This window comes from Harmonia axyridis, chromosome 3 (assembly GCF_914767665.1).
Source record: "Harmonia axyridis chromosome 3, icHarAxyr1.1, whole genome shotgun sequence".
Lineage (NCBI taxonomy): Eukaryota > Metazoa > Arthropoda > Insecta > Coleoptera > Coccinellidae > Harmonia > Harmonia axyridis.
In genome coordinates this window covers 52,046,131-52,063,242 of record NC_059503.1, presented here as the reverse complement: position 1 = coordinate 52,063,242, position 17,112 = coordinate 52,046,131, and the positions used below count along the sequence as shown (strand labels likewise).

The window sequence follows — 17,112 nt, the reverse complement described above, 5'->3', positions numbered from 1 at the left end:
AGTCGAAAAATTCGTATCAATTTTATTTTGGAATATTGCAGTTTCGGTGTCCTAGCATTTTATTCGTTAGACGTCCGTTTCCTTAACACTCTGCCACCGAATTCCCGCATGCTGTCATATCCAGCGGTGGTTTCAGATGTCCAGCCTGACAGGGGCTCATTATTTCTATTTATTAAATTCACTTACCTTCATGAAGTAGAGAAGATGGCTTTTGATCGTTTTGTACGACCCACAGACTGGACTATAGCGGGGAAATGATTAAGCTGCTTCAAACGCCTATGATACCCTGGACAAGGTGAGCATGCTGACAAGGTGCTCCTTCGACAGGTAGTCAGGATTAGATGCAATGCTAATGATATAAAATTTTTAAGAATTTCCTACCACATCTCATCGATACTATCTAAAAATCTCAAGAAAAATATTAACTGACTATTTCTTACGGCAAGGAAATTTCTTTGAAGTGACTGGAAATATTTCCTTGAGCTGTCACTCGGGCGAAATTTATTCGCTTCTAGTGAAATTTTGCACTATCCAAAACGAAGCTCAATTCAGAGCGAAAAATTGCGCCAGTGGGGCGACTTCTCTTTTGTTGTATAGGGTGTTTTTTTTCGAGGTATATAACTTTAAGTTGGCATTTCTGTTCAAGATGGCGACCGATTCAACAGCTGTCAAGTGATTTATACTCAGTTTGGTTTGGCAATTCATCATGAATAGACTCACGCCTGAATAACGCTTGCAAATAGTGCAATTTCATTTCGAAAATAATGGTTCTGTACGGAATACGTATTAGCGATGAAGCGCACTTCTGGTTGAATGGCTACGTCAACAAACATAACTGCCGCATTTGGAGTGAAGCTAATCTTCAAGTGTATGTCGAAACACCGTAACATCCAGAAAAACTGACTGTTTGGTGCGCTTTATGGGCTGGTGAAATCATTGGTCCGTACTTCTTCAAAAACGATGATGGCCAGAACGTTACAGTCAATGGTGATCGGTATAGAGCCATGATTACTAACTTTTTCATTCCTGAATTGAACAACCATGATGTCTAGGAGCTGTGGTTCCAACAAGAAGGCACAACAAGTCACACAGCTCGTGTTACAATCGATTTATTGAAAGACACGTTTGGTGACCGCCTAATTTCACGTTTTGGACCTGTGAATTGGCCTCCAAGATCTTGTGATTTAACACCGCTAGACTACTTTCTGTGGGGCTATGTAAAGTCATTGGTCTATGCGGATAAGCCACAAACCCTTGACCATTTAGAAGACAACATTTGCCGTGTTATTGCCGATATACGGCCACAAATGTTGGAAAAAGTCATCGAAAATTGGACGTCCAGATTGGATTACATCCGAGCCAGCCGTGGCGGTTATATGCCAGAAATGATATTTAAAATATAATCCCACAAGATTATCTTGCGGATAAATAAAATTCATATCAATCGAATAATCTATCGTTGTTTTATTGCAATTTAAAGATCTATAGCTCTAAAAAAACACCCTTTAGAAGGACAATATCTCAATATTTATATGAACCTCTACCAAATTGGATCCTGTAATAGAAAAAGTATGTATACAATAAATTTCTCCATATCCTGACGTTCATCTAACACGTCCGAGCTCATGGTTCTGTCAAAAAAATTGCTGAACAATTTCAAACAAATTGGATCCGGAATAAATAAGCGGGATTCTCAATGCCGTAGTCTCTTAATCCGATTCCCTAATTGGAAACGGGATTCGTCCAGAAGTGACCTCGTTCGTCGATGTCGAACAAGTTTTCGAAATTTTTTAATCGTTCTACTAGAGCGGTCATTTTCCTAACATAACCACAAGACCGTTGCTGAAAAAATTTCGGGGCGTTGACTTGGGTTGTATAAAAATATTGCAGAGTTTGTGACTAATAATTATTGTACTTGTACAATACTATAATTTATTGAGCAATTTATCACAGGAATTTGGACATTATAAACATGGACGTGAATACTAAATAATCTACTATAATTGAGGTTCCTAAATTGGAGGTATAATTTTGAGAAAAAAAGTCTCATGAACATGGGGGATAAATAATTTTCCTGTGGATTATTAGAGAAATGTTGGAATTTTTTTTTTAAATCGATAAGTAAGTAATTATAATTCATAAATTACAATACATGATTGTGGAAATGAAATTCGTCATACAAAAGAAAACAATACAAATAACAAAACAGTGATATTTCTAAACATATATCTATTTTCTTCAAATTTACATTCAAAATACTCTGATAAGCAATATGGCTCCAGTATCTGCTGTGATTGTTTGACCTGACTTTAAAAAAATCTTTCAATGTTTATTGCTTTTATTTTTGTGGGCAACTTGTTAAAAGCTGATATACCCGAATATAAGCATCCTTTCTCGTTGTTTTTGGTAGTTATAGTTCAGATTTCTTTCACTTCGTGTTTTTAGATGACTGATCGAACTCTTATTCTCGAACAAAAATATAATAATTTCGTACAAGTAGAGACCTGTTGATGTAAGGATGCTGTTTTCTCGAAAATGATTTCTGCAAGATTCCAAGAAAACGAAGTACAATTTCCAAGTGTGTAATATCATACGATATTAATTATCCATCTGGTTAATGTATCGGCATAATGCCATCAACATAACCATGTGGAACAGAAAATTTCCACGCTCCACCCAAGGAGAATGCACGCCATCGAAGGAGAGTAACGATATACCGGTTTCACCCTTGTTAGGGATCATCAGTACCGCAATGAGGTGCCTGCTATTTCGTTTGTTCGTCATCTTGAGTTGAGTTATGCCGCGTTATGCGGTACTGATGATCCCTAACAAGGGTGAAACCGGTATATCGTTACTCTCCTCCGATGGCGTACATTCTCCTTGGGTTACTTTCGATTATGATTCCTACGTAATAGCGTGGAAATCTTCTTTTTGACAATGGTTATGTTGATGGCATTTTGCTAATACATTAACCAGATAGATAATTGATATCGTATGATATTACACAGTTGGAAATTGTACTTTTTTTTTGTATTTTCTTCAATAATATTTATAGATCATCAAATTTATGATAAGTTAAAGGTGAAGTATTCATTTTCTTGCACGAATTTATGATAATCTTCCAGAAACTGTTCTAATTATTCTGAAAAAATACACATGTTTCATCTAAATTGTGGAAACCTTATAATGATTTTCTGCCTCCAGCACTGTACAGCAACCTTTTCCATATTAATGCAGTAATGCAACTCATGTGTCTCTCGTTTCTGCCTATTTGAATTTCAAATAGGTCGTGCCATTTTTTCAAGGACATATTCATGTATGTGCCGCCACTTTACGTCGAGCCAACGTTATTTTCGATATACATGAGGGAACAGAATATTCACAAAACGGAGGTGGACTTTCGGTAATGGAAGCGGTCATTTTTTTATAGTCAGCCATTCTTCCACTAGAAATAACTGGAAATTTGTGATTTTCACAGAGAGAACGAGTCGAAAAACACATTTTACTATTGAATTATCTGTTAAAGGGAATAATTTATGCCAACGTTGTAGGAAATGTCAATACCATCATGGACATTGTGGGGTCCGACAGTCATGTATACACTGTTTTGATTGCCAAGAGCTAAAGATTACACAAAAACCGTTTGAAACCATTTGTATAAGACTAGTCTCAAGAAGAAACACGATATATGGGTACCACACGACTTAACGCAAAAAATCCTCATGGATCTGCGAATCGCTACCGAATTACCACAAAATCGATCCATTTTCGAAGTCGTTGGTGATGAAAAGTGGATTACATACGACAACATCAAGCAAAAACGGTAGTAGTCGAAACGCAGTGAGCCAGTGGAAACGGTGACCAAGGTTTTGCTGTTTCTTTGGTGGAATTAGCAGGGAATTATCTACTATGAGCTGCTCCCATACGACACAACTGTTAACTCAGAACTTTACTGTCACAATTGTACCGTCTAAAGGAAACTATCGACAAGAAGCGGCCAGCTTTGGTCAATAGGATAGGAATTGTGTTCCATCAGTACAACGCTCAACCTCACATATCGATAGTGAATCGCCAAAAGCTCCGGGAGCTTGGTTGGAAGGTTTTTATGCATCCACCTTTTAGTCCCGACCCGGCACCAAGTGATTATCATCTGTTTCTATCCATGACGAACAATTCGCTTCTACAGAGACTTGTGAAAACCAACTATCTCAATTTACCAATAAGGACGAAGGATTCTATCCGAATATTCTTACTATGGTAATCGAAGCCTTGTTTTTCATATGAAATGAATAGATTTTTTTACCACGCCTTATATTTTTTTGAGTTCAACGACGTATGGACAACGTTGTTGACATAATTGAAAATTGCCAGCTTTCGATTAATAATAAAAGTGTTGTCGTTGCTCGACTGAATAACTAATGAAAGGGATTTATTATTAATTCATATTATTATTCATAATATAATTCGTGGTTTTCCACTTTCTGGTTTTGATGGGTATATCTAGAATTCCTCATAGAAATTGAACACTATATATCAAGTATGTTAATCAAATCCGTTCCATTTGAAATGAACAAAATCAGTGGTATAACTTCGCCTTAGATATCCCAACATGTTACTAGGCTTATCGAATAAATGTCTAATTAGAGGCATAGCTAGAGTATTTTGATTGTTTCGGCTTATTGAGAGATTTAATTCATCAAAAATTATTAATTAATATTAACAGACAGCGTTTGGCAGGAATCGGTTTATAGGTTTGGAGTTGGTAAATAATTTACAATAGAATATATTTCATTTCTGCCTCCCCAAATTGCCTCAGTAATGTTCTATAATTCTGTCAATGTACGAACACTACCTACAGATAAATCAACGAGATCTGAAAGGTATTCAGTTGAGCATACCAAAATATATAATTTCGATAACTGAGACATACAGAAATAGATTTATGGTTACATTAGTTGTTATAGATACAGTGACTTCAAGCTCACAACTAACATGCCGCTTTTGTAGAATGGAACACGCGTTGAATTATGGTAGCCGTTATATAAGCTCTTCCCATCAAATTTACGACTATACATATATTACGATATTCTGAATTAACTCCGTTCATACATTTATAGCTACAGCTTCTATGTGAGCATGTGAAGATTTGAAGATGAATTTGTCCAGATGAAATGTAATCAGAACAATATCACAAGAATAACTTTCTCGTTCTGTATTATAGATACTTGAAGGTTTAATAATATGCCTTCCAATTTGAAGTCGTTCATCTGAATCTTTATTTGAAGCACTTCTCATCAAAATGGTTTAATATAGTATGTAAACACCAATTTTTGAGTTCCCTAGGTTTTTCAAGAAATGAACAATCTATGTTCTGGAAATGAATGAATATTTTCCTCTTTTCCAACTGCAATATATTTGATAGAAAATCTTTGTTTGTTACACTTTGCTTCATGCAGGATGAGAAAAAATTAGAAAAAATCTAAGTTTATCGAAATTTTTTTTTGAACAATTATAGTTATTTCAAAGCTGAATCCAAATTCAATAGATCGTATTACCTCTTCTTTCAATCAACTGACCAATATGCGTAGGCATCCCATAAATCAAGTCATTGATGAAATTTTCATTTCATTCTTCCTGAAGGACTAAACTCAATTCCTGAAAAGTTGAAGGTGGGTTGTGGCGATTGGATATTGCTCTGCCTAAGTAATACCATACGTGCTCAATTGGATTCATCTCTGTTGAGTTTGCTGGCCAGTTCATTCTCTGGATATTGTTCTCTTGAAGAATGTTTTGAACCCTGATAAATGAAATTAACCCCGAATTCTTTGCGCAGAGGAACAGTGATTGGTTCAATTATGTTTTCTACGTAGATGGTCATTGTTCGTTAACGATGAAAAAACGATAATAAAAGGGGTAGGACGACAGACCATTATACCTCCCAGCACATTGAGCCACCAACTTCTCGGACGAAATTGAGTCTCTCTGGTCTACCCGAACCTCTTCAAATCCTTTCTAGTCGAATATCACCAAATCAAGACTCGTTAGAAAAAAGTACGTTGCGCCATAGTGGTGAAAACCAGTCTTGGATGGTGTTCTGCCTGTTGCCGACGGGTAAACAGAGTTTATCACCCGAGGCTTTCAAAACAAACAAGCTACTGGACTGTTATTACTAGATGTAACAAGAGCATTTGACAGAGTATGGCAGGAAGGACTAGCCTATAAGATGAGAACAGTGGGATACTCAATTAAGATATGCCGAATCATCAGAAATTACTTAAGGGATAGAAATTACTACGTTAAATTAGAAGATGAAAAAATCAACTCTAAGACACTTAGAAGCAGAAGTCCCACAAGGATCAGTATTAGGACCTCTTCTGTATAATATATACATGCATGATATACCAAGGAATTCGAGAAATTTGCTTGCCCTTTATGCGGATGACACAGGAATAGCAGTCGAACACAGAAGAGCAAATATCATACACCAAAGATTACAAGAAGCAGCAGATGAAATAACCGAATGGTGCATTAAATGGAAGATTGTAATAAATGGACAGAAAAATCAAGCTATCCTACTACAATAATAAGATTATAAATGGAGGAAAAATTATCAATTGACGGCAACGAAGTTGGATGGCAAAAAGAAGCAAAATACCTAAGTGTGATTATGGATACGGCACTAACGTGGAAGCTACATGTTAAGTATTCGGTGCATATAACCAACAAAGCGATGAACCGTCTATACCTAATCATCGGAAGAAGAAGCCGAAAGGACATAAATACCAAACTCACATACGGCTCAGTGGCTTGGCGATACGCGGCAAAGAACCAAATCAAGAGAATTCAATCAACGGAAGATAAATATCTAAGATGGGCAATAGATGCCCCTTGGTTTGTTAGAAACATCCAAATCCACAGAGACCTAAAATGAGACAGAATGACTGACTTCATGAAGAAAAAAGCCGAAAGATATTCGAAAAATCGATAGAACATCCCAACCCAGGGTTCAATTGCGAAACGATGACCTAAATATATAGGAACTCAAGAAAATACATCAAATTGAAGAAACAATCCGAATAAAAAACCCCCGAATAACCCAGCAAAACAGTGTGCACGGGATACCGAAATCCGGGCAACGCTGCCGGTTTCCAGTGTGCCATTCAAAGTAAAAATTATTCAATTACACTTAATTCTGTATTTTTTTATGGCAATAATGACATTCCTATAAAACTATAGATTTCTTTGTCTATAGGAAAAAACTCAATTATCTGAGTACTGCCCTGGAAATATTAAAATTAAATGAAACTGTTTGAGGTTGTATGTAGTGAACAAATTAAAAAAATTCAAACAAAATCGGATTGCTTATTTCAAAGTCAATGGCATAAATCACCCTGCATCTCCGACACCAACAGTCTCATTATATACAACAAGCTACTATTTTGAAAGGCCTGGATGACCTGCATTCACCACTAAGATATGACCAACCAGTCATGATACACTTCTGTATTAGTACGCCAATGACATTTGTCGAATTTTTTCTTCATTTAAGAATTACGGGAATCGCCGTCGGAAAGCTTCGGTAGCCCGAAGGAAAAAGAATGTCTGAAAGTTCCACCGCAACAGAATGGCGGATGAGCCGGTTACCTGATCCACCGTAAAACGAGCCGAAGATAAGAAAATTGCGTTACCGACTCCCCGAATGTGGCACTGCAAAGATTCAATTATCCTATAAATTTTCGTGATACCTCAGGATTCAATATGGAACCCGACATTTCCGAGGAATGCTATTATCTCTTCTTGCCAACTTCTCAACATTCTGCCTTGTGGCCAACACAAATACTTGATTTCGGAACGCGCCGTCTGGAAATATTGTATTTTCAACTCGAAGAGATTCATGTCCATAAACGTAGCAAGTAGGAGGAGCAGAAATATTAGCAGAAAATTTGATAGTGAAGAAGATATTATTAAAAAAAGGCACTCTTTGGACACTATTGAAATGTTCAAAAGATAAAGTCGAGGATATAGTAATTTTCTCAATTCACGGTTCTTAGGGCTGGTTTTTTCAAATGAAAATAGCTGAATTGAGTCCTATAATGCTGGGTTTTATTAGTGGATAAAACCTGTGCTGTAGGAGTAATAGTAATTTACGTAACAAGTCCGGAAAATATGGTTTTTTTGGACGAATAGACAAAATTTCAGGACGAGCGTAAGCGAGTCCTGGAAGTCTGTGAGTCCAAAAAAACCATTTTCGGGCGTGTTGCGTACAATATTTTTTCGGCAACCATGTAAAATAACACTATCGCTGCTGCTTTCCATATTTTATTGCGATTTCGATAAAAAAACATGCAAATTTTTGACAACTAATTTCTTATGAACTGTCAGCCGTTATCTCGGTTGCTATGGATTCTATGATGCTTTTCCGGCCTAGTCCGGGAAGTACGTACTTTCCGGACTAGGCCGGGAAATGCTTCTTTCTCAGAGAAAAAGCGTCCAGGAAGTGAGCACTTCCCGGACGGTTGCCGAAAAAAGTTATTTTCATAACTAATGCGGAAAGTGGTTCTTTCCCGCACGAAACTGCAGTTGAGTGCGAGAAAGACACTTTCTTTTAGAGTTAGAAACAACATTTTTTCTACAAGCGCTTGGAATAAATTGAAATTCAAAAGATTTGATCAATCATTTATATACAAACATGAATGACAGACGTCATTCTGCATGTCGTTACCAGAGTTACCTCATCCTTGTTAATTGGGCGTTCAGTGCATAGAGACCTAACAGAATTTTCTTACAACTGCTATGGAAAGTAGCGTATTCTTCACAGCTTACTCAATTTCAGAACTATGTAATGTTCATAATGTGAAAAATATTATTTCTCACGGCACTTTGCCCACACCTCGCTTGGTAGATTAATGAAATTGGGATTTTGATTTGAATCAAGTCCATTACTTGAATTATTGAAATTTGTGCAGTTCTAGGAAAAGTATAGTGTAGTATAAGTCCTTTTCTCGCTCGTGTGTTTGCGGCACTCGCCTTTCAGGCTCGTGCCACAAATTTCCACACTCGCGAGAAAAGTTGGACTTTCCCCACTTGTTGCACAATATACTATTAATTTACTCTTCAATATTTGCGTGCGGAAAAATCTCTGCTATTTATTTCCCGTATACACATTTTTTCCGCACTGCGTGAGAAATTGAATCTATGGTACTTGATATACGTGTGGAAAAATAGTTGAAAACGCACGCATGTAGAAAAATTCATTTATTCGCATGTGAAAAACCGGTTTTAAGTGTGTAAGGAAAAGCTAGTCTTAAAAGAGAAGTGTTGAATACTATGATTGTTGGTAGGGTGAAGCTATAATATTTAAAGTAGACAATATCTTTTGTCGAAATGTGGTATATTCGTTGATTGGGTCCTTGAAACACATCGAAATAATCTGGATTTTCGTCTTCAGTGATGATGTCCATTTTCTTTTCGGAGACTGCTCACATTTTTCTAAATTTTTTGGCAGAATAAGCTTTTTTCGAAATATTTTCTTCTGATTCTGCAAATACGTAATATTATAAGTCCGTTTTGGATAAAAAATGTTCAGAGTGTTCATGAGAAGATTATGAACTTGGACAATGAAAACTCAAGATTTTCAAATTAGAACCTATATTTTTTAATATTCCAGTCGATTCTACGTACAAAAATAGTGGAGGTTACTTGGGCAAACCCCTTTACCTAAAATGAATACTTTGAGAGTTATCGAGGAAGAACTTTAAATCAGGAAAAACCGAAAATTCAACAGTGTGGAGAAAGAATCTAAAATTCCATGTTTCCATAACTGAATTTGACATTTCAAGAATTTAAATCAAATAATTTGACAACTTTGTGTCTAATCCTTCACAATAATATATCTGTATGATATATTCAGTTTATTTTTGTCTTGGAATATATTCCAATTCTAAAAATGACAAATTTAATAATCAACCAAAAGAAAAATTCAAAATGACTAAAACTGTACAAATTGAGTAAACGGTTAATAAATTGAACAACTAAATTAACATAAAGACAGACGTACGTTTCGGAATTTTTGTATTTAATAATACAATTTTTCCTCATCAGTGCCTTATAGTTCAACGGAATTATTAAATTTACAAACTTACCACGTGTATATCTACCTCAACAAAATTGCAAGTAAGAAACTACAAACTAACTGAACGTATCAGTTGTTCTGGTGAGGATTCACAGAACAAGCCATTACTTAAGGTAGTCATAGATTTCTTCATTGTTTTTCTTTTGAAATACATATACAAGTCGACATTTACAATTGAATAAACAATTTCAGAAATTTTAAATTTTATCAATTGGTTGATACTGACTCTCTAATCAATAAATGATTACATCAAATTATAAAAGTTTAATGAGTCTTCTTGATGAAGGATATTTAATATAAATCAAATAATTTGACAACTGTGTGTCTAATCCTTCACAAAGTTGTCAAATTATTTGATTTATATTAAATATCCTTCATCAAGAAGACTCATTAAACTTTTATAATTTCAAGAATTGTAATGAATTATTCGTAATTGAAAATTGTATGAGTTTATGCATTTTTTAACGATCTCAATGAAAAATTCATTATAATTCATGAAATGTAAAATTTAGTTATACAAACATCGATTTTAGTTTCTTTCTTTGTTTTCCGGAAGTCAGATTACTCCACATAGTTATAAATTTTGGTTTTTCCTCATTTAAAGTTCTTTCTCGATAACTCTTAAATTATTTATTTTAGGTATAGGATTTGCTCAAGTAACCCCCACTATTTTTGTAACTAGAATCGACTGAAATAATAAAAATAATAGGTTCTAATTTGAAAATATTGAGTTGTCCAAGTTCATGATCTTCTCATGAACACTCTGTACATTTTTGATCCAAAATGCAAACATTCTTATAATACTACTTATTTGCAGAATCAGAACAAAAAATTTCGAAAAAAGCTTTTACTGCCAAGAAATTCGAAAAAATTTGAGTCCTCATCGCCACTATTTTTTCATAAGAATCCCATTAACTCATGAACCGTTGAGTTCTTACCCAAGGTAGGGCATATTGCCGAAATTATCGTCGAAAATGATATCTCATGATGCAATAATATACTGAGTGTGCCATTTGAAATGAGGAATTATTAGTCTGTTTTCGGTATAACCGGAATTTGTAGAGATCGGAAAATATTTCAGGGAGAAAGATCATTGTCTCAAACCCCCTTATGCAAATTTTCATTCATTCATAATTATGATTAGTTTTCCATGAAAGTCTAATAGGCCATCCCGGTGAATCACCTTATATAGAAAAGTTATTAATGAGTTCCAACAATGATGTAAACTCCAAACCATGTGATGAACAATATCTGACGGTTTCCCTTTAAATCCAATTCATTTACATGTGAATGGCTATATCCAGCGCATTCGCATCGGGCGTCATTTTAGAATAAATCTGAAATTAATCCCGTTATACATCTGACACTTGGGAATGATGAAAATGTACAGTAGGTATCACATACCGATTTAGTCGGGTGAATTTCGCGAACAGTCCAAACAGACGAATCGAAATTCGTGTTTCAACTGTGCAACAAGGGTAGGATGATGTTGGAATTGAAAAGCCAGATCAGTGGGTGGAGAAGTGGTTTTGATTGCATCCTATCAAAGCTGTTCATATATTGGATATTTAGTTAGCGGATCAATCAAATACGTTTTTTCTGATGAGTGGTCTCGATTCTCTGTTTGCTTTATCATCGACTGTTGCAGAAACGGATGGATATTTTACGAATTGGCTTTTTCTCGTGTAAAATGTAAGTCAATGTTGAAAGCGTTATTATAGCCAGCAGGTCGAAGATTCTCCGGTATTACATGGTAATAAATAAGAATGGTTGACACTTGGTAATGAATGAAGTAACAAAAGAAAAAGAGGTACGATTTCCAAATGTATAAATATCTTAAGATATAACTTATCTGGTGAATGTTTCGGCAAAATTCCATTCCACATAACCATTGTCAAAGAGAAGATTTTCACGTTATACCGTGGGAATCAAAATCGAAAGTTACCCAAGGAAGTACGCCATCGAAGGAGAAGTAGCGATATACCGGTTTCATCCTTGTTATCTTACCTTGGGTTGAGTTACTGATGATCCCTAACAAGGATGAAACTGGTATATCGCTACTCTCCTTCGATGGCGTACATTCCCTTGGGTAACATTCGATTTTGATTTCCACGTAATAACATGGAAATCTTCTGTTTGGCAATGGCTATGTGGATGGCATTTTGGCAAAACATTCACCAGATAAGTAATATCTTAAGATATTTATACACTTGGAAATCGTACTTCTTTTTCTTTTTTTATTTCAAAAATTACATGGGGATTACAACTTTTTCACTCCGAAAAACTATTAAGTTGGAAGACATTTCCCTCCTTTGATTAGCATTACTTTTTAGCAAATTACTAATAATTAAGCAAAATAATCGGAATAGCATTGAAAAACTAAAAAAACCTGATGCCAATTTTCACAAATTATGAGAGTCTATACCTACAATAAACTATTGTTTATTGAATATGAGTGATGTTCACACGAAGGTCAGTACTATTGATATTCGATATGATTTTTTTTATTATATATAGATCTTTTGTTATTCGATGTGAATGAGATATTCCAGATTTCTTCTTCTATGTTGATTCCGTTTGTGTTTTCAGTAATTCAAAGGGAATTTTAGACGTGTTGCGCATGTCATATTTGTATTACATAATAATCATTTCATTATTATCTTTATCAACATCAAATCTTTAGTACTCCGAAGAATACTTTGTTATGAAACTTTCTCATAACATTAAGGTTTTCTTCAGTAGCAAAAAAATTTGGTCTTCCAGATTTAAGCATCAGTCGTTGTTTTTCTGATGATTTCGGATAGCCTACAACCTCGAATTGAAAATACTGGGTTATCCATGGCGTGGCCCTGCTTCAATGACATATGTCAAACAGGACTGTCATCCGAAGCGTCATATCTTTGGTTAAAGATCAGTCATCTCGACACAACAATAAGAGGTTGTTTATTTACTGCTAAACGTGTGAAAATTATGGAAACCCGCTAAAAATATATTGATTCTGTAGTTCTGTAGCCATAAAACTAGATGGCTACGATGTGGTAACATATTACAATAGGGATATACACAAAAATGGGGGTGTCTTGATGTTAGTTAGAAATTCACTCAAATATGAGGAGATAACATTCATTAGGAGACTATCGATCGAGATGCACCTTGAATGTTGTGCAAGGTCTGTTAGTATTTGTAATGTTAAATATTTTATTGTTACTGTCTATAGACCTCCATCCGGAAATATTTCAACTTTTATAGATGTTATGACATCAATTCTCAATTATTGTATAGTTAAATCTGATTATTTGATAATCACGGCTGATTTTAATATTGATTGGTTGAAAGATTGTTATAATAAGAACCTATTGTATGACCTAATGCGCAGTTACTCGATGTCTTTTAAAAATAATAGTCCATCAAGTGTATTCACTAATGAATGTTATGTTACAAGTACATCGAAAATTGATTATATATTTACAAATATACCCTCTAGATTATTTTGTGTGAGGACATTTGAAAACAACAGTTTATTAGGTTGAAATTTGAACTAAAGAACACCTAGTTGAAAGAATTTCCGAGAAATGTAATATCTAAAGCAAAATCAATCCTTCATCAGAAGGTCAATTGGAAATTTAATAAAAAGGTCGCGAATATGTATTCGAAAAGAGGAAATCATTTCGAACATTTTATGTAAATTTTGTGTTAATCCTTAGTTCTGCCTTTCATAATATGTTTCGGATGTTTATTCCGTATAAGTTTTTTTAGCTTTTTTGGTTTACGTAGGTACGTATAAAGATATTTTCTGGATTAAATGATTTTATACATCAGAATATGAGTGATTGAAAATTAATTTCGAATTTGAAAAAACTACTCTAGAACTCAGGAAGAGCTGTGTATCATTGGACGATACAGCTTTACTATCTAGTTCAGAATATTCTCATTGCCTTGGAGCGAAATAACGATATTGTTCATGAAAAATTTTTTTCTTGGAAAACTGGACGTGTGCCAAAAACAATTAAAACGCTCAAGTAATGTGAAATTATGGTAAAATCTTGAGCATGTAGCGAATTTTTGAAAACGGAATGTACAGGATGTTTTTTCAACCTGCAAATTCAATCTGAACTTATCATAATTCCCACCCTGAATTTTTGAAAAAAGTGACAATCATAATGTTCTACACTGAAAATTTCATCAATATTGATCAAGCCATACCAAAGTTATGAATAAAAGAAAAATCGGTCAAATCGAACTTAATAAAGGCCCCCAACCATATACCAAACATTGTTTCGAAACTGCCTTGACTAGTGTAAACTTATTTTAAAATCTGACGGTCCCCTCCGGAATCACCCTGTATAATATGGAGCGGAATTTAATGAGCTTAGTCCAGATGTTCGTAGAAACTGAGAAATAGTACACCACAAAAAGAATAATCCTTTACTTTGTTAATTCTAACACTAAGCTGATTTTAAACCGGTATTTTTATCATTACTTCGGAATTGAGTATGGAATTCCAATTAAGTCATTTCCAATCAGCTCAAATCTTATTCATTTAATTTTTTCATCAGCTCAAAGCCCGAACACTACTCTATTTTTATTTTACGAGCCTGTTTTCGCACCTTCAGATATACCCTTGAACTATTCAGTTTTCACCAATACCAACCGGTGAAAAAATACACAGCTTCATCCCCTCGCATCGATTTCGAACCATTTAAAATGGCATCGGAAAAACGGGAAAAACCATCAATAAACTGCCGGTGAAAACTTAACGACACGGACGATCTTTTTTATCCCGGTGTTTTCCAGAACAATACTCTTCTTTATTAGGGTTGTCATCGAAAAAGGGCCGGTCGTCGATTGGAAAAAAGCTCGTACCAAAAAGCGGGAGCAACGTTGGACATTCGTTGTTTTGCGTTTGGCAGTTCGCATTTGGACGGCGATTAACAGAACGGAGCCCGTAACGCATGGAGAATTTTGCCCTAGGTGGCAAATTCGTTGGATTGTTGTAACACACAGATGCTAGAAAATAGGTTTTTCAATTTCGACAACGGGAATTCGAAATATGTTTCATTTGAAATTTCCATTGTTGAATCCAATCTGTATTACTGCATTTTTATGGGGACGCATGTCAAAATTTGATCCTGAAAATTGAATATACAGGGTGCGTCAAAAATGTGTATCGAGCTTTCTGGGGGTACATTGAAAAGTAAGTATAGTTTGATGAATAAACTTATGGCCCAAAATGCATATTGTGGGAGATATATCTTTCTAAAGTTGCTAAATTTGAATGAAACACTCCTTCTAAAAACAATTTCTAGCTTTTATTTTTATCCAAACCTCGTTGGGACAAATTGTTATGTACTTATGGTTTATCAACGTGTTGGAATTGTTCAGTTTCCGCTACTGAATAATCGCCTATAGGTGGGTCTTCATAAGAACTATTATGATCTATTTTTGCGATTAAAAAGTTGCCAATATGCGGCGGGGTCTTATGTTGACGATATTGGTTACATGTCTCGCTCATTTCCACTCTACCCCTCGTGATGATAATTTAGTTATTTTTGTCATACGTGTTGACTCTGATGGGTTACTGATTTGAGCCCACAAGATTCATTGAATCTTACACTATTTGATTCAGAAAAAAATCAGCACGTTAAAATGTAACTATCAATTCTAGATGAATATGTAACATTAAAAATAAATTCGATTTGATTCATTATAGACGATCCAACGTTAACTGCCAACCTTCATAGTCTCGATCACCGTAGGAAGGTTGGAAACTTATGCCTTTTTTACAGATACTACCACGGAAGGTGTTCTGCTGCCATTGCCTCCACGATCCCTTCAGGGGCTCAATTTGATCGACGAACAAGGCTAGCCGATAATAGTCACTAGTTTGTCGTGCATCTTTCTACAGCTAGGACATCGGTGTATCAGAAGGCTTTTCTTTACCGAACTGCAAGGCTATGGAATACCCTACCTCAAGATGTATTCCCCCTTGGTTACAACTTACAGCAGTTTAAGACACGCACAAACCGATTTCTTCTAAATTCATCTCGGGGCGCTTGGAAGGGCGTTATAAGCTCAGTCTTTTCCCGAGAGAAGCGTATAAAAAAAAAATTCAATAAAGAAGGTTGAAATTCAACCTTCAACCTTAAATATACTGCTGCACAAGAGTTATGGATATCGTGTCCGTGAAGTTAGCATCCACTTTTTCGAAAATCAAGAATTTTTTTTTTGCATTCGTTAGTAACTCGTTAGTAACATTTTGTAACACAAAAATTTTCGTTTGTACCTCAAGAATACTGGTAGAAAAACATCGCATTCCGCTGAGGTGCTAACTTCACGTTTTTTTTTCGATTTTTTCAATTTTTCCCAAAAAAAATATATTCAGTTTGGAAGTCCATCGTTAGTAACTGTTTGTAACACAAAAATTTTCGTTCGTAACCCAACCTATAATGAAAAAATGTCACTCCTAAAATGCGAAGTAAGCACCCAATTTTTTGAAAATTAAAAAATTTTTTTTTGCATTCGATAGTAACTCGTTAGTAACTATTTGTAACACAAAAATTTTCTTTTGTACCTCAAGGATACTGCTAGAAAAACATCGCATTCCGCTGGGGTGCTAACTCCACGTTTTTTTTTTCGATTTTGCAATCATTGTCAAATAGAATATTTCCACGTCATTTCATAGGAATCATAATCGAACGCTGGCAGCGTTCAAGAAGAAGCCTACTATTTCGTCTGCTCGTAATCTTGGGTAGAGTTATGCGGTACTGATGATCCCTAATAAGGGTGAAACCGGTATATCGCTACTTTCCCTTGATGACGTACATTATCCTTGTTTACTTTCGATTATGATTCCTATGAAATGGCGTGGAAATCTTCTGTTTCACAATGGTTATGTTGATGGCATTTTTGTTGATACATTAACCAGATAGTTAATTAACATCGTATGATATTACACACCTGGAAATCGTACTTCTTTTTCT

At 35.1% G+C, this 17,112-nt stretch overlaps 1 protein-coding gene across 1 annotated transcript in view; it reads right to left on the bottom strand.

The window, feature by feature from the left end:
- The window catches only part of LOC123674636 (somatomedin-B and thrombospondin type-1 domain-containing protein), a 315,169-nt gene that overhangs the window by 92,846 nt on the left and 205,211 nt on the right, over window positions 1-17,112 (bottom strand). The gene's annotated exons all lie outside the window — the stretch shown is intronic.